General features: G+C 42.0%; 1 protein-coding gene and 1 long non-coding RNA gene across 5 annotated transcripts in view; one reads left to right on the forward strand and one right to left on the reverse strand.

Annotated features, from left to right (window-relative positions):
- Nucleotides 1-244: 244 nt before the first annotated feature.
- LOC119863086 lies at nucleotides 245-7,961 on the reverse strand. 2 transcript variants are annotated; one of them, XR_005295481.2, is made up of 4 exons: nucleotides 7,634-7,961; nucleotides 6,091-6,240; nucleotides 3,138-3,270; nucleotides 245-2,122 (listed from the first exon to the last, which is right to left on the reverse strand). It is a non-coding gene; the product is annotated as an uncharacterized LOC119863086 (long non-coding RNA). The 2 variants fall into 2 exon arrangements; XR_006274729.1 differs by lacking the exon at nucleotides 7,634-7,961 and adding an exon at nucleotides 7,020-7,168.
- Nucleotides 7,949-19,358, forward strand: part of OTUD7A (OTU deubiquitinase 7A) — a 257,682-nt gene continuing 246,272 nt past the window's right edge. Inside the window, exon 1 of one of the 3 annotated variants that reach the window (XM_038420849.1) lies at nucleotides 7,949-8,153. The gene's annotated coding sequence lies outside the window, so the exon portion shown is untranslated. The remainder of the gene's footprint in view (nucleotides 8,154-19,358) is intronic. The other 2 variants (XM_038420848.2, XM_043493746.1) reach the window with 2 other exon arrangements.

The raw sequence follows: 19,358 nt of genomic DNA on the forward strand, positions 1-19,358 counted from the left end.
ACTTGTCAATGATCCCACAGGGCATCAGTGTGTCTGTCTTAAATATAATCCAGGCCTCCTGATTCCCATGCCAATAGACCCCAAGGGGACAGTATCTTTACAATCAATCAGGTTCAGGGTTTGTCCATCTTGGGTCCTGGGTTTTCTTGTAATGCAAACTTTCACTCTTCTCCCCCCACCCCACCTGCCATCCATACACTTCATAGCAATGCACATTGCATCCACTTCAATGACTCAGTGTCTCCAAAACTTGCCTGAAAATCAGTTCATCTTTCTCAACACTCTCATGATGGGGCCTATTCTCCTTTCAATGCATTTGGTAACCCTCATTAATGTTAGTAGGAGTCACATGTGCTCGCACAGATTAAAATGGGATCTAATGTCCCTTTGACAACTGCTAATTCAGCATGACCATTGTATGGTTCCTTGCATTGTACAAGAGGCAGTTTTAGGACCCTTAAGTTAGTCTTAGGACAGTGTCCAGCAGGGGATAAAGAAACTCCATTCTTTCTGTTGTCAATTTATCAGCGGGGAGTCTGAGAATATTTTAAAGCAGTTAAAGGACTAAAAGGAACAGGATAATAGAAAACTTCTCTCTCTACTCAGTAACACACCTTCTCTTCAATTCTTGGGTATGTACACTGGGAAGAAGTATGAACTATAGTAAGCAAATTACTGTGTGGCATCTGAACAGGACTTCCACATGCTACTGATGAAGTCCCATATGATACTTTTAGCAGTGGAAAGTTGCACCGCGGTTCTGAATTGCTTCACAGAAATGAATGGTATCCACTTAATAAAACTGTTCAGGCTTATGTATTTAGTGTATTGGGAAGGTGGAAATTGGAATTATTTCTTGATGAGACTTACCATATCAAGCTTTTAAATTGTTCAGTGTTTTCCCTTCATATATGTTATAAATCTTTATGCGAAATATTGTTTACTCAATGTTAGTTTATAAGTAAGTGCCCCACTCCCACTGAACTGAACTTCATTAGGTTCTTTTGAATATTCCAGCCATAGTGTCAAGGTCTAAACTTTTTCTTGAATCTAGTAACCTTTTGGCCTCAGATATACTGTTGTTTTTGAGTTCCACCAGGTAATTATGCATTGCATTTTTAAAAACCCTTTTATGGTTTTAAATGATGCTATTCATTAATTGTATGTCCCTTTGTATTAAGGGTAAATAGGAACACCTGATTTACACAAAATGAATTACGCAGAGAAGGTATCATTCATAACCTTATTGTCGCCTCTCTAAACACATAGTCCTTTCAATCTATCCTCACACAGAGTCCTTCCAAGCCTCTATTTATTTTGTCACTATTTCAGCATGCCATCAATTGATGAATTTAAATGAAAATAATCTAATCAGTTGAATATACCAGCTTTTTGCCAGAATACTGCCATTTACCAATAATCCATTGGAGTGAGAAACCCTCTTTGTTCTTCATTGAAAGATTGTCCATGTATGCTACTCTTGGTGCACATGTGCTGGAGATCCAAATCTTTTGGACAGCAGTATCTGTTGGCCCTCACCTGTACCCTACCTGCCGTTGTGTCTTCCTCAGTTCATAAAAAGACACAGTGGGACCAACCACCTCAGTTCATTCTTTATGTCTATGGCTAAGACAGAACTACTGTGTGTCCTTGCACTATTGCACTACAGGAGCTAGTTTTTGATAAATTCTGTATACAATTTTTTTTTTTATTAAATCTGTAGGTTTTCTTGTATTATGTTTCCTCTGGGGTAACTCTTTAGTTCATTTCCTGCTACCTCGTACCAGGTGTTCAGTCTCCATGGCGGAACAAAAAACCCCTGGCTTTAAATTCCCTCCTGCGAGACAGCCATTCCCTCAGTGAGCGTCACTCCAAACGTTGTTTAGGTGAAGGGTATTTCAAAATGAACTCAAAGTGACAGAAGCCCACTTAAAATTGACTTCTCTTAGACAAATCAATGAGACCTGCCTCTGAGCTGAGCAAACAAGACCCATCCACATCAGAATAATCTTCTTCCAAAAGTGCCCTGGCTACCACCAGCTCCCAGTTCCTGCCTCCTCTTCACTCAGCGGTGGTTCCTGCTCCCAAACTCTTCTGAGAGGGGTAAGACTCCTCATTGCTCCTGCAGAGAGCATAAGAATAGGTCACCATTGGAGGGACCTTCTAAGAAAGAGGCAGAGATCTCCTCACTCAGTCTGTCTCATTTAATAGAGCACAAGACCTGAACATGGTCCCTCTGCCACCCTAAAATAATCCAGTGCCCAAACTTGGTATTGGTGAAAGAGCAGCCATCTGCACTGATGCTGCAGTACCAAACACAGGGCTTTTGGCACAGACAATGGTTCCTTCAGTATCCGCACTGCCCTTATCAGTGTGGTACTATCTACACTGGTACTGAAATTTCCTGATTTAAATCAGTACCAACTGCATTGGTAGTAGGGGATTTAATGGTGTCCAGATTTCCGGAGTTCTGCCCTTACTTTCTGCAACCTGTAGGATTCCTGCCTCAGTACCAAGTACTAGAAGATCATCCCAAAGTGGATGCTTGGCACCCATGAAGGAGACCATTAAAGAAATATCAGTGACTCCTCTTATGTCTGCTTCATTCATGCAGTATTCATTCTCTGACCATAATAGGCAGAATTCCCCAGTCTGACAGAGTGCAGGTACAGAAATTAGAGGGTGGGACAGCCCCATACACAATTTGCCTATGGACCTCACACCTGGGCCGATTGGGTCACTTGGAGCATGCCTCCCAGATTTGTGCTAGCTCTGTTCAAGCTAGCATGATCAAATGAACAGTGTGCATAGTGCAGCACAGGTGGTGGCTCAGGCTAACCACACAAGCTCAGACCCAGGGGCTCTGGGTGTGCTTGGAATTGGGTGGCTAGCGTGAGCTACCACCCATGCTGCAATGTCCATGTTGCTATTTTTAGCATACTACCTGGAGAGGAGCTAGTGAGTCTGCCTACCCTGGTTCACAGGCACACTTCTGACTGCACTGTTAGCCATACCCATGGCACCCTCACCACATTAGGAGACTGGTTTTCTCTACTTCAAGATTAGATCACTCGCCCTTTTACAGTATGAGTTTGATCAGTTTGCATGTCTTCTGCTCAACTGCTGTAAATTCAGACCTCTGATAAGGAATACATCTTCCTTCTGATCTTCTCCAGCTGCCGTATCTTCCTCTTCCTTTAATGAGGCTGTAGTTCAGTCTACTCCCATCACATCCAGACAACCAGGACATTTTAGGATTTAATCACAAGCCTGTCAGAAACATTAGAGATTCCAGTAAAGGCGATGCATGTTGAACATACTGCACCCCTCCTTACCAGAAAGACTGGCTAGCCATTCTACAAGGGTCCATTAGTACCAGTGCTATTATTGTGCCAGACATCAGCCACCATACATCCCACATTCAATAAAACGGATAGGAGATACCAGTTTTCGTCTTTGTGGTTACTGCTGCTCACAAGCGTACTCCTCAGCCAGCCTCGGATTGCCAATTATCTGGCACTCTTCTCCAAATAGGATACTCAGTTGGTGTAAGGTTTTGGACTTTGTGGCTAAATTACCACGAGATTCTAGGGAGCAGGTTTTTTCCTCCCATTGCTGATGGACATCTAGTGGAGCAAACCTCATTGCAATAGATGCATTAATTACTGCAGCAAGATTAAGGGCAACTGTGGTAACAATGAGATGGGTGTTATACCGTCGGAAATGGCTCACAACTGAGCATGCCTACCTCAGGGCAGGACCCACCTTCCCAAACTGGTGATGTGTTCTATAATTGGTTGTTACTGGTTTGGTGAAAATGTGAGCTGTTGGATCAGTGTAACAGTCTCACCATGAAGTGAGCTGTAGCTCACAAAAGCTTATGCTCAAATAAATTTGTTAGTCTCTAAGGTGCCACAAGTCTCACCATGGAGTCACAGAGAGCCCCTTAGACTCTCCAGTCTATCTTGCCACCCAGACAAATTGGACTTTGTGACAAAAGGTCACTTAAACCAAAAATCACACCCCATCAGGTTTCTCCCAGTCCTAAAAGACCAGTCACTTACTCCAAATTAATAGGTACTCTGGATCTTGCACCAAAGACAACGCTTGCAGCCAATTCTATAGTAAACTAACTATAGGTTTATTAGCTAAGAAAAGGAATGAGTTATTGAGAAGTTAAAGCAGATAAAATACAACAGGAGCCAGTTTGTAATTTCAAATGGTGGCAATGATATAATTGTCAATTTTCCCCAAAAGTCTTTCAGGGTACCCAGATTCTCTCTGGGGATCTCTGCTTTGCATCTGATGTGCTTCCTGGTAAGAGTCCCAACAGTTCAGAGATAAAGGATCTATCTTGACACTGTCAGCTTGCTTTCTGTGTCTCTACCCTTTTGGGCTTTTCGTTTGAGGCCACATGAGGAATGCACTTAGTTTTTTGACCTCCAATCATTATACATAATGGCCACTTTCTTTGAAATTAGCATTTCTGTTTAAAGTCCTTAAGATCTTCATTAGCATTTCACAAGTGTTCTTTGATGGGTTATTTAATTGCAAGGTATACACAAAGTAAATGTTACATTATAACAGGAACAGATAAGTGAAAAGAAAAGGAGTACTTGTGGCACCTTAGAGACTAACAAATTTATTAGAGCATAAGCTTTCGTGAGCTACAGCTCACTTCATTGTTTTTTTCCACCAAATGCATCTGATGAAGTGAGCTGTAGCTCATGAAAGCTTATGCTCTAATAAATTTGTTAGTCTCTAAGGTGCCACAAGTACTCCTTTTCTTTTTGCGAATACAGACTAACACGGCTGCTACTATGAAACCTGAGATAAGTGAAAATAATACAAGTAAGGTGTGACTAGTTTTCATGAACTTTAAACATCTGAATACACATTTATACATTTAACTCTTTGATCTATACCAACAAATAAGTGAATTGGCCTGGGGTTCTGGCCTGAGCTAGCACCTGGTTTGCCAGCATCACAGGTGTCATGACTGCAATCCCCAGGAATGCCCTGTGAGGTCCAGAATACAACTGAAGATCTTCCCTTGGAAGGCTGTGACCATTTAAATTCTACAACAGATGACACCTTGCATTCAAGTACATAAAAGGTTGTTACAAGGAGGAGGGAGAAAAAATGTTCTCCCTAACCTCTGAAGATAGTACAAGAAGCAATGGGCTTAAATGGAAGCAAGGCCAGTTTAGGTTGGACCCATTAGGAAAAACTTCCTAAAGATTAGTGCTTAACTAGCCTGGAATAAATTGCCTAAGGAGGGTGTGGAATCTCCATTGTTGAAGATTAAGAGTAGGTTAGACAAATAGCTGTCAGGGATGGTCTAGATAATACTTAGTCCTGCCATGAGTGCAGGGGACTGGACTAGATGACCTCTCGAGGTTCCATGATTCACTGAAGGATTCTCAGACCACATTAAGATCACTGAGGGCATGTCTTCACTAGCAACATTAAAGCTCTGCCAGGGCAGTGCTTTCATGTGGTTGTGTAGTCGCAGCAGCAGTGGTAGAGAGCTGTCTGCACTGGCACTTTGCAGTGCTCAGGCGTGTGGTGTTTCACATCCCTGAGTGAGAAAGTTGCAGCGCTGTAAAGTGCCAAAGTAGACAAGGCCTGAGTATATACACTCCTCTCTTTTTACTTGAATAGATCTAAGACTTTCAGAATCTCCTCTAGATTATTTGCTGAAAGAATGAAAGGGCAGGCCATTTGTTCTTGGCGATTATCTAAATGTATCTTAGACTGCATTAAACTATGCTACCAATTACCTAAATTAGAACCTTCTGATCAAATTTAAGATCTCTCCATAAGGGCGCACTCAGTCTCTGTGGCACCTTTCAGAAGCATCCCCATCTCCAAAACTTGTAAAGCAGCCATCTGGAGTTTTTGTTTATTTATTCACAGACCACTGTTCCCTTAGAGGTATCTAGGGCAGATGACAACTTTTTTTGGCAGAGCTGCATTACAATCTATATTTAGATAACAAACACCCACCTCCTCTCATTAGGTAACTGCTTGAGTCATCAAGAGTGGAGTACATATTGAAAGTCATTGAATGAATGAATGGTTACATACCTTACAATAACTGTTGTTCTTTGAGCTGTGTTGTCCATATATATGCCATGATCCACCCTCCTCCCTGCTACTATAGAGTCCTTTAAGAGCTGGATTGTGTATTGGCAAAGGAACTGAGAGGTGATTAGCTCTGCCCCACCCTTTTACACCCTGGGGAGAGAAAAGGGAGAAGGGTACTCAAAGTGCAAGCCTGGGCCCTTGGACCCTGCTGCCCAAGAGCCCAATCTTGGATGCATGTGGTGCAGGCACACAGACCAAGAGTGGAATACATATTAGAACCCTGGAAATGCAAGATAAATATCTATTTTGTCACTTTTTTCAATCCCAGGATGCAACTGAACAAAATAATGACAATTGGTGCTATGCCTGTCATTTGTGAGCCCTACAACTAGCAGTTCTTGTGTTCCCAGCAGTGGGGCTGGGAATTGAAGGGGGGCAGGGGGTTGGAAGAAAAAGGGAGAATTTTGTTCTTATGCCATCTGCAGCAGACTGTGCTTTTAAAAAGGCAAGTTTTGGTAAGGTTCCAGCTGGGAGTTTTAACGTATTAATAAAACTTAAGTGGGGGATAAAGTGGTCAATCAGACTAAATTCTAGTTCACTCTTCCATGTGCTACCTTCAAATCCCCCATCAAAACTTTATCAATTTTCTCTACCCCCCAAAACAGGTCTGTCCCCACCCCCAGATGTGCGTTATTGATGTAAAATATTGCAGGACCCTTTGTACCTGGTCAATAATTTATAAAGAACTGCTACTTCTGTCCTTTATTGTATGCAATCTGCAATAGATTTACTATTTCAGCTTAGAAAACTAGTTCTCCCTGAGTGCTGATCAATGCTTTTCAATGTTCACTAGGCCACCGTTTGCCTCATGATGATTCTTTAACCCCCACTCCAAAGAAGTCCTTTGGTTTTGTTCCTTTCTAGCTCACCCTGTGGTCCTCAGTAGGAACTTGAGTGCCCAGGTCTAGATGTGTAACTCTCTGATCCATTCCCTCCCTCTCTCAAGGCTGTTTACCTCATGGCAAAAGCCGAAAAGAAAAGTAAAGTAATCTCCCTTTGAAAAAAAAAAGTTCAACGTTGATAGTTTTCTCAGATAAACTCCACCCCTGCTCTACCGCCTCAGCTGGCAGTGGTGTATCTGTGAAATCATAAGAGCCGTAGATGCTGCAGCCCAAAAATAAATAAATGGTTATTACTAAGGGCAATCCCGAAACCATCCCGAGGAAGCGGGGGCGTTCCTTAGAAGGCATTACAGATTGTATCGACGGTGCAAGCCCCGGCTGCGTCCCCCGCTCCAGCCTGCACAACCCGGGGTCGGGGTGAATGTGGCGTGGCCTGGCCGCAGCCCCGGCAGGCTTTCCAAGCAGTGCCTGGCGGCTGGTAGCACAGCCTGTCCGGGTACCCCCGGGCCGGTTTGGGCTCCCCCTTTCGCGGCAGGACCCCGGGTCACGCTCCCGAAGGACTCCTCAGCCCAGCGGCGGGCTCCGGATCGAGCCCCGCCGTCCGGCCGCTTGCCCGGCTCTCCCCAGCAGCCGCTCCGCACCTCTCCTCCGGGGACAGGGCGAGGCTGGCGCGCCCGGCGTGCGCTGCAGAGGCGACCGCTCGCCCGCAGCGCCCCGGGGGCCGCCGGCCTGGCTCGGGGAGCGAGCGCTGCAGGAGCCGGGAGCCGCCGGCGGGCTCAGGCTCCGCTCCCTCCCCGGGCTGCTGCCGGCCCAGCGTGCCACTCAAGCGGCCTGGCACGTCCCCTGGCCCGGGGAGGAGCGCTCCACCCCTCTCCGCTCCGGCTCCTGCAGGGCTGGAAGGGGGCGGGCCGTGCAGCCGGTGACTTCATGGGGAGGAGGCGGCAGCGGCAGGAGGTGGGTCTCTCCCTTTCTCCTTCTGCAGGGTGAGGAGGGGAGAAGCAGCTGCTCCCCCAGGCCGGCCGGGGCGGAGGAGGACCCCATGACTGAAAGCAGCAGCTGGGGGAGAGGGCTCCAGCTGATCTGATTTCCTCCCCCCATCCCCCAGTGAGAGGAGAATGGAGCTCGGGTAATCAGGGCTGGCAGGAGGTGCAGCAGGAGCAGGTAAGAGGCTGCTTTTCCCTCCTCCTCCTCCCCGGCGGGTGCTGTGCATGGCAGGGGCGGATCGGGGGGGAGTGCGGGCAAGTGTCACTGCAGCAGAGGGGATGGGACAGGTGCGCTCGCTGCTTGCTCCTATATCATCCCTAGCCGGGGGCTGGGACCAGCGGCGATGTCCTTTCCCGGGGCTGTCAGAGCCGTCCACGCCAGAGACGTTCCAGTTGGGTCTGGGCTGGAGCAGCAATAGGGCCAAGCCGTCTCGTTCATAACCTTGTGTAAATCCTTGCCTGTGAAAATGCAGGCAGACGTCCCCCCCCCCCACCACACACACACACACACACACACACACACACACACACACACACACTCAATAGTCAGCTCCTGGAAGGGATTCTGCATTGCAGAATCTCCAACCGAATTCATGGCTGTAGTCGCGGCTTTATCTGATGGGAGCCTGCTTCGTGGCCAGGGAGTCCCTTTGTGGGCAGGAAGCCGGCTTGGGCAGGTGATGACCCTTGCTGCTGCTGCTGGACCTTCACAGGCCATTTGTGAGAGAAGCATTCGCCGATAATGATTCATCCCCCCCCCCCCCCATGCAAAAGACTCGCAAAAGGGAAATGGTCAGGCTCAGGATCCATGTGAATAAACATCCATCCGAGTTTACAGTGTGACTTGTAATGCAGTGTGCTATCATGTGCCTATAAAACATAATGCAGTAAGGTACAAACCACCTCACATCATTTAAATTGAAACATCTCCTTATCCCTTCACTTCCCTTATTGCTTCAGGCATCTTTCAGCTTTAAGCCTTGTGGAGACTCATTATCTTTCCCCATGAAATTGTGCCATGCTAGGCTGTGTGTCTCTGTAACTTAAAATAAAAGGACAAAAATGTTGACTTCGCTGCTGTGGTTTTATCAAAATATTATCCCCACCACAGGTCAATGTTGTTCACACCCTACTCTTCTCCACCAGCTCGGTAAAGGGGGAAGGGAAGGGTGGAAATCTAATCTGTTGTCCCTTTTAAATTTGACCATGTTAGTGATTGTCATAATTTAACAAACTCTTAGTTACCCTACACCCAAAGCATGCAGCAGTTTCCAGTATACCCTGCAGACATAAAGTATGTAAATATGAACAAAATCAAACCTTTCTAACTTTTAATTTGACCTTTAGCTGCTGAGGCCCATATTTGAAACTGACGATCAGGGCATCCGTTTTGCGTAAACTGATGGAAAATATTTTGGATGTAATGGGCTTGGTTCTAACTCTAAAACCAATCAATAGTGAACACACCTTAGCTCAAAAGAAACGGAAATGCCTCATGTGAACATGTTTTTAAAAAAATCAACCTAACACAAAACCAGCTCAAGTAGTTGACACTGAATCTGGAAAAGACTGTTGTGGCACAAATCTAACATTTGTGCAGTGCTTTGAGATCCTTGGATAGAAGGTGCTGTAGAAGTACAAAGTATTGTTTATGATCAGTTATTAAAATATATGCTAGTGGGGAGGTTGTGTTGTAGCCATTCTCTTTTCATTCCTGAGGTATGAACCTAAATGTTTGGGGCCCCATTTTCTACTCTCCATATGAGTTGATTAGATTTCTTTTTAACATAAGTAAAAATCAAATTCTGTGCTTAGATGCACATGCACAACTCTCACTGGCATAAGTCAAAGTAAAGCTTGCATAACTGAGCACAGAATAAGATCAAAGATATTATCCCATGGTCATCATTACCTGTCTCCCTTTCTGGCATGTTTTATTATAGTCACATCTCAGCTTGGTAAGGCCCTAACGCGGGACAAGATGTGGAACAGCAACCCAAAATGAGGGACATAATGAAAGTGGTAATGCAGAGAATTTAATGTGATATAGTATTGAAATAACATTTCTTGAGCTTTACTTTTTCATGATTCTGCATTTTGATGTAAATAGTTTACAAGAATCTCAATCATCTGTGCAACCGTTTAATTTGTTTATAAAATGATGGCACTTGAAAGTACCATATGGACATAAGTGTTAATGATCAACCATAATAGGCTAATAATCTGTTACATAAACATAGCAAAATTAACCTGTTCTTTGCCTAGTCATAATGAAGTATCTATATTTGCAAAAGGTGGTTTGTGGGAGTGGGGATACAGATGCATGCATTTTAGTTCAGCAGTTCAAATTCTGACATGGTTGATGATAGCTAAAAGCCACTATCATTTGGTTGTACATGTGAAATGAGTTGGGTGGGTCACATTTCAATTCAGACTGGACCCATGTCCACAACACCAAAAACACAATCCTAACTGGCACTCCTTAGTATTCATGTTGGCAATCTTAGCAGAGAGGCCAAGGATTCAATGGGCTTTCAATCAATGGGCCTCCAGGTCAGTTTGAGGAAAGCTAAAGGTCATACTGTACTTGTTCAGTGGGTACATAGATTTGTATCTGCAGAGCTGTGTGTATGATACTACATGCACACTTACTCAAGAAACTTTAATACCTGCTGGTAGGAAGGAAGTTTTACAGATGCATCCACTGTACTAATTGTTGTCATACTAGTCCTAAGTATTGCTATAAATCAGAACACTTAAGATATGAGATGGCATACCACAACACACAATTTGTGAACCCATGTTGTATATACGTAGGCAAGGTTTAAAGTGTAAGTGATATTTTCAAAACCATAGTCAACATTTTGTCAATTTTATTAAGGCTGTTATGGATTTGATAAAATGTAATATGTTCCTTGCTAAACTGCTTATCTCCATTCTTACTCATTGGCAGTGCTGCATTACATCATTTGCTGTCTGGATAGAGTTCTTTGGTGTAATACGTGTGTAGGTAAATAGATATGTTAATTTTTTTTAAAACCTTGACAACTGTTTGTCACTGTATTTTTGTTAGTCTTGTTTGTATTGCCCTCTTAGAAACGTGGCTACTTTTTTCTATGTCTATTGTCTCTTTCTGTTTGGATAAAATTAGGTATTCTCTCTTAATTTCATCAGCTAGAAAAAATATTGTAGTAGTGATGGTGTAGTCCTGTATCTTTAGTGATCTCCTGGCAGCCTTAAGAATAGTGACTTCTGTAATGCCACCAGGGGGACTACAAAACTTTTATTTTTGGTGAGCCTGCAATTTATGTATTCATGGAGACAAAGTTAGGGGTGGAAAAGGAGGATTAGAGGGAAAACTTGTAGAACACTTACCCCCAGATTACTTAGACTTCAGATTTTACTGACCGTTTTTCATGAAATGGTCTTGGATACAGATAAATATATTAAATGGAAATTAAATCTTATGCTTTTAGCTAAGGTGTTAGCAAGCTGTTTAAATATCAAATCTTGCTGTCAGAAAAGTGAGGCCTGCATGAGGGGGGGATGATGCTGTTTTTTACCTGGCCTGGTCTTTGTGTTTGAATGTAGTTTAATTTTTCCTTTTAGCATGTACCAGTTTAGCACATAAATGTGTGCAAAGAAATCTGTTCCATTGTGTAGAACTAGATGATACAGACATTCTGGATCAGATGAATGGTGTCACTCTGTTGACCTCCAATGGGACTAGGTTGACTTCTATTTTCAGTAGGGGTGAAATTCAACCGGTTTAAGTAAGGCTTAAGCATAGACCTTATGCTGAGCTTGACATAGGGAGAGCTAAGAAAAAAACCCTCTGACACAGTGTATTGCTCACAATAATGTCATACAATAGCAAATAAGATGGCAAAATGGTTTTCTATTCCTTGGATAGTAATATTTGGGTTTTCTTGGCAGAAATAACTGTGATTGTTGCAGTCCCTCATCTTTACTTGCTGTCCTCCAGACTTAACCAAATGTTAACCAAAAAAGGTCCAAATGGGAAACTTGTTAAATATGCAGGAAGTGGATATGTAAAAGTTTTTGCTAACTTGTTGTTTTTCCATTGTTTTCATAGCAAAATTGTATTTGATAAGCATTTCTGATGGATTTCAAAATACTTGAAAGAACAAAATGAATTGTGATGTGTTTCAAGCCTTATTCTGAGTTTCCTTTACCTTCCGGCTCTTCTTTCAATGCTTTATTTTGAAGTCAGTACTATGTGTATTGGGTACCTGTCATACCAGTGGCCCTCAATAGCAGTCCTTTGCTGTAGTATTATTGGGTCATTGATATGATCAGTATTCATCAATTCATGGTTTGTTTTTTTTTGTTTGTTTTTTTTTGGTTGAGCCATTGATGATCTTTTATGTTTTGAAGTAAACAGATGATTAGGTTATATATTTCAAGTACATAAAAAGGTTGTTACAAGGAGGAGGGAGAAATTGTTGTTGTTAACTGCTGAAGATAGGACAAGAAGCAATGGGCTTAAATTGCAGCAAGGGAGGTTTAGGTTGGACATTAGGAAAAAGTTCCTAACTGTCAGGGTGGTTAAACGCTGGAATAAATTGCCTAGGGAGGTTGTGGAATCTCCATCGTTGGAGATTTTTAAGAGCAGGTTAGACAAACATCTGACGGGGTGGTCTAGATAATACTTAATCCTGCCATGAGTGCAGGGGTCTGGAGTAGATGACCTCTCGAGTCCTATGATTCTATGATTTAACTATTTTTAACATTATTCTTTTTGTTCTTTAAATACTATGTTATTTAGGATTATCTTTATTACCTTGTTAAGTATTTTAAACTCAGGCCTCTGAGTCTGAAAGGTATGTGAGTAATATATATTTGTTGATCATTTTGATTTGCTTATCATTTCTTTATAAAGTTCTTTGTTATCCATCAGTGTTTTAAAACCAATGTTGATCTGAACAAAATAATTCACAAATCTTACAATTGAAGACTATTGATTAAAATTATGCATTTTATCAATGTAACTTAATTTTTGGAATTGGATATTTCTAAATACAATGTATTTGGCCCCAGACCTGTTGGATTCAGTAATCTGCTTAGTAAATTTGTCTATATACATGCATCTTTCTTAGTTTTTATTGCTTTACACACAGTGGTGCTACTTCCTCTTCCTTAGTTTAAATCAATTACATTTGTATTTCAGTTTCAACAGCTTTCCTAAAATCCTTAATTATGGATGTTTTACTTTACACATAAAGAAACCGGCAAGCAGTGTGGTTGGAAGTGTTGGAACCATAAACTCACTGAACATTAAATTCCACCAAATGAGGGTAGATCCATCCTCATCATCGTATCCACTCATTATACTCCACACTTGAACATAGCCATTATATGGACAACATACCCCCATATCTCAATGTCTGTACTTTGACCCATTAAACTTTTACCCCCAATCGGGGAAGATTGCAGATTATGTATTCCTTACGCCACCTGTTCCTAAACCGAATTTCGCACCCCTGGATAATCTGTATCTTATTCCCTGATAACCAGAAATTTCTATGCTTAAACTCTGTACTGTTTTTTCTTTTTACTTCAACATTATCTTAATAACACTGATTGCTTGAGCTAGAAAATGCAAGAACTTGCTTGATGAAAGTATTTTTAAATACTGCCATATCAGGAATGTTGATCTTTATTTTCAGAATGGGCAAAGCTACTAATAATTTTGAATGTATCCATGTGGAATCGGAATACTTCTCATTGTCTGTTTAAAATTTCATCAATCAGAATATTTGGAGTTGTGCTGTCTTTGATCCATGGGCATAACTTCTTTATTTTAAATATGACATTTAACTACTGTTCTGTCTGTATAGAGGATGGACTACAACTACCACTTTTTAGTTTAAAGTAGCCACTTTTTGCATCCATCTTTGTATTTTGCAGCTTCCCAGCAATGCTCCTCCTTTCCTATTTGTGATATAGCTTGATTTTAGTAAGGTTTTTGACAAAGTCCCACATGATATTTTTATATACAAAGTAGGGAAATGTGGTCTAGAGGGAATTACTATAAGATCATACTCAAACACTAGTTATCAATGGTTCATTGTCAAACTGGCAGGGCGTATGTAGTGGGTTCTTGCAGGGGTCAGTCCTGGGTCTGGTACTAATCAATATTTTCATTAATGACTTGAATAATGGAGTGGAGAGTATGCTTATAAAATCTGCAGATAACACAAGCTGGGAAGAGTTGCAAGCAGTTTGGAGGACAAGATTAGAATTCAAAATGACCTTTACAAATTAGAGAATTGGTCTGAAATCAACAAGATTACATTGAATAAAGAAAAGTACAAAGTACTTCAGTTAGGAAGGAAAAGTCAAATACACAACTACAAAATGGGGAATAACTGGTTAGGTGCTAATACTGCTGAAATGGATCTGGGGGTTGTAGTGGCTCGCAAATTGAATGTGATGCAGTTGCAAATAAAGTTAAGATCTTCTGGGGTGTATTAACAGGAATATCGTATGTAAGACATGGGAGGTAATTATCCTGCTCTACTCAGCACTGGTGAGGCCTCGGCTGGAGTACTGTGTCCAGTTCTGGGTGCCACATTTGAGGAAGGATGTAGATAACCTGGAGAGAGTCCAGTTGGGGAGAGGAACAAAAATGATGAAATGTTTAGAAAACCTGGCCTATGAGAGAACCTAGAAAGACCTATTTTAAAAAAACAAAACAAAAAAAAACTTGGTCACGTTCAATTTAGAGGAAGAAAGACTGAGGGGAGACCTGATAATAATCTTCAAATATGTTAAGGGCTGTTACCAAGAGAAAGGGGATCAACTGTAGTCCATGTTCACTGAAGTTAGAAGGAGGTAATCAACTTAATCTGCAGAAAGGAGATTTAGGCTAGATATTAGGAAACACTTTCAAACTATAAGGATAATTAAGTATTGGAATAAGTTGCTAAGGGAGATGGTGGAATCCCCATCATTGGAGATTGGACAAACACCTGTCAGGGTGGTCTAGGTTTACTTGGTCTTGCCTCAGCACAAGGGGGCAGGGCTTGTTAACCACTCAGGGATCCTTCCAGCCCTATATTTCTGTGATTCTCTTAGGATCATAGAGCATATAGGAAAGCTCCAGTAGTATTTTTTTACTGAGTAATCATATATATTGACTAAGCAAGGAGGGGCCAAACCTTTGCCATGAATGAGCACACAGTGAAAGAATGTTGATTCTGTTTTGTTACACTGATTTTATTTCCACTGTTAATACTGGTATCTGGAATTAATGTAAGGGACGCTAGGATAACTTGTTTTATCCTGTTTTAATATGAGCCTGGAATACTGTTTTTTTCTAATTGTGGTGATTGACTGTTGTGCCTTTAGTAACCTCTGGTCTGTTTTCAGGGATGTTCAAAACAAACAAACAAAAAACCCACCACCATGTTGTCAGATATGGGAATAATTCTGAGCGTGGCCTAGCCCCCCTGCAACACTGATTGAATATCCAAGCTATCTCTCAGACTTGCAACTTATGCAAATTGATCCAGTGTTGCATGAGTCTTTGTTTAAAACTCCAGGGTCCTGGAGATAGGTGACTGCATGAGAGTCTCAGCTTTCATTAAGAAAAGTTTCTAGCTCTCATAGTTGCAGAGAGAGCCTGAAAACAAATACTAAGGCTTAAAAACCAGAAGGCAAGTATAAAGACCCAGAATTTTTATTTTGTTTTCAAAATCATATGATTTTTTTTAAGCCAGCCTTGTGATCAGCTGAGTCCCAACTGATGATTTTTGAACACTTTTAGGATTACCCATACCGGTGGCCTGTGCTAAAGTTACGACCATCCAGAATCTAAAACAGCAGATAGATTCAGCTTTCATCCTGCAGCTACAATATCGGCCTAAATTAATCAGATTCCCTCCTATTTGGCTTCCTCTTTCATGGGCCACAGAATACATTACTCTTGTTAAGTGTGTATAGAAAGAGCATCTCCCTTACCAAACTCTTGCCCTTCTGCACCTGTGGAAAAAGTGAATGTGTTATCTTAATTAACTTTCTCTGATTTCAACTTTAAATAGTCTGTCCCAACTGAATATCAATATGCAGTGGTCTGCTTCTACTTTTATTGATGAAAAGTGCATCTCTTCTTTACATCTTTCATTTGCCTACCCACACAAAAGAAAAGGGATCCCTTAAAAAGAGGGAGGGTCATCTTATGATTTTGTTTTTGCTTACAGTTTGGTACGTTATTGACTTCTTTCTTGAGTTGGGGCAGCAGCATGGAGAAATAAATTTCAGAGCCGTTTCCTTGTAGATGACTGTGTATTGCCTTTTTCTAAAAGAGCACTTGGGATGGTAGATCCTTCTGAGGCTGTGCATTTCTTCACAATAGAAAGTTTTGTAGCAGCAAGATTGTTTTATATAAATATAACTGAGGTTCTGACATAACATATGGAAATTACATGTACCTGTTTATAGTCAAAATTCTTCTGCATGTTAATGCTGTGGTAAAGTTTCTAATTTCTGTTCATCACTAAATGGTTGGGCAGAGCATCAAGTGTTTTTGGAAATAATTGCTTGCATTTTTATCGTCATTTTCCTCCAGAAGGCTCTCCAAGTGCTGCGCTGATTTCTTTCTCTCTCATTTGAAGAGAACATACAGTAATGCTTACATCCCCCAGCTCAGGGATGGAAAGCTGAGGCTGCTTAGTAATGGCAACGCTGTTTAACATTTTAGGGTAGGAAGTGCAGAGTAACGTATCCAATAGACATTACAGAAGAATTTTAGTAGGCAGAATGCAACAGCCCAAAGGGAAATTTAACCAGGACAGTTGGATTAATAAGATCCCTATTTGTAAAGAGACTAAGGAGGAAACAAAAGAGGTCCAAGAATCTTTCTTTATGCTTCCTTCAACTTTGATGCTGTGCTAGGAAAACAAATATGATCAGAGTTAACTCTGCCAGGTGCAGTGGAGCATTTGGTTAGCTGAATGTCTTTTTAGTGGCATCAAGGGATGCTGATATGCAATCTATCTGTTGAAATTTTCAACTGGTAAATCCAGTCAGAGATTGTAATTTGCCCTGGGTAAAGGTAGGTTAAGGGCTAACTAGCTGGATCTAATGGTAGAAGATTCAGTGCTCTGATTTCTGAGAAATAGGATTCAGCAGTTTCATGCCATGGCACATGTAGGCTGTTGGGGGATACCTAAATACTAGCACCCAGTGAAACAGACTGGAGGAAACTGGAGCTGGTCAAGAAGTGGGGGTGTATGTGGAAATTGCACATTTTTTATGATGGAATTTTAAATTTTTGAGAACTGTTCCCTGCAGCTCTAGTAGGAACATCTCCTCCTAGCATAGGAATCCTAGTTATGGAAATGTTTGTTCCTAATTATAACTCTCATTTTTCTTCTATTTTGCTAATATTCAAGTGATCTTATTCTTTTGCTCATTATTTTAGGATGTCTGGTTCCTTTCTTTATTCCTGTAAATATTTCCCTCTAGTTTTGTTAGAGTTGTAAATAAATAGTAACCTTTGTTCTTCCCTCCTTTGGACTTCTGTCTACAATCTCTAGAGCAGTTATTAGGGGAACGGAGTATATGGGAACAGATTAATTTTCAAATACCTACATGGGAAAGAGATTTCTGTTAGTAGAAAAAGGCATAACAGGAGTCAATGGCTAGAAGCAGAAGCTAGACACATTGCACCATTTCTAGTCTGAAACTTTTAACCGGGAAGGTAACTAACCATTGGAACAACTTATGAGGGATGTGGTGGATTCACCATCGCTTGCAGTCTTTAAGTCATGACAGGGTACCTTTTAAAAAAGAGAGTTTATAGCTTACCTAGAAGCTATAGGTTTGATGCAGAAATCATTGGATGTGGTCAGGATAGATGATCAGGATGGTTCTTCTTGGCCTTCATAATCTGACTGGAAGACTCTAACCAGGGCCGGCTCTACAGTTTTTGCCGCCCCAAGCAGCGGGAAAAAATACTGCCGCCGCAGACGGCAAAAGGGAGAAGCTGCCGCCGAATTGCTGCCGTGGCCAGCGGGACAGAGGGGCTGCCGCCAAATTGCCACCACCGCAGAAACACTGCCGCCCCTTTCTAACTGCCGCCCCAAGCACCTGCTTGGAATGCTGCTGCCTGGAGCCAGCCCTGACTCTAACTTGATCTCCTCCAGAACACCCACTTTAAATCTCTTGGAAGTTAGGGCAATAACCCTGGGCCTGTTACTTAAGGTGACATCAATTTAGTTCATATTAAACCTGCTAAAATGTTCACTGAATTTCATTTTTGTAGTCAGCTAAGTATGGAGATCATAGCAAGCAGCATATACAAGAACCTAAAACATTATTTGTATTATACTAGCACCTGCTGGTCCCAACTGAAATCAGGGATCCCACGTGCTGTGCAAACACATAGTGAGAGACAGTCCCTGTCCTGAAGAGTGTGGAGTATAAATGAACAAGATAGTGGGAGGGGACACAGAAGTCAAGCGACTTAACCAAAGTCCACAGCAGGTTAGCGGCCCACCCAGGCATCGAACCCAAGTCTCCTGAGTCCCAGTCCAGGGCCCTGCTAATTAGATCATGCAACTCTCACCTAATCTGATATGGAAACCTCCCATGTTTCGCTTATCCCTCTGAAAAGTTTTTTTGGTAAAGGACTCTAGGAAGCAAGAGTACTGGGCCTTGACAGGCAGTGGGGACAGAATAAACTGAAGAATTAGGCTGTTATTTTGTCCAGATCTTAATGCCCCAAATCCATTCTGCTGTGGTATATCCATTATCTGGTTGTGGTTATCCATCTGCATTATTGTGAAGAGAAGAAAAATCACTGTTAGCATCAGAGACCCTGACTATCTTGTTCATGCAGCTTGATCAACTACAATATTTCATGGGTCTTTCCTTCATGAGAGAGGCCTTCCTGGAAAGACTGCACTTAAAGAGGCTGCAATTCTTCCCAGTTAATAAAGTTCACATTTCCTTCATTCTGTATTGTGCAAAATTTGTCTAGCACTGAGGCAGATAAGAGTAATACAGAGAAAAGGCATATGGAAGTGTCATAATGACTAAAGGTGACAACACCTATGCTGTTTTGTAATAAGGGCTGTTGTTATCTACTAAGTTCTGGCCAGGGACACATCACAGGTTTCCATTACTGCCTGTTAAACAGGCAATCTCCATCCACTATTCCCTTAAATCCCTCCATGAACGTGCTGGCTAGTTCTGTACTGGTAGCCTATTGGCATGTTCCTGGCATGGTTCACCCTCCTCCCCGACACTTGCCCCTTCTGCGGTGTGTGGGAGACCCTGGTGCACATCTACCTCGAGTTTGCTAGGTTGCAGCCCCTTTTCTGGCTCCTCCAGAACCTTCTCCTGAGCTTTGGGC

The sequence above is a fragment of the Dermochelys coriacea genome, chromosome 10 (assembly GCF_009764565.3).
Source record: "Dermochelys coriacea isolate rDerCor1 chromosome 10, rDerCor1.pri.v4, whole genome shotgun sequence".
In the NCBI taxonomy this organism is placed as follows: domain Eukaryota; kingdom Metazoa; phylum Chordata; order Testudines; family Dermochelyidae; genus Dermochelys; species Dermochelys coriacea.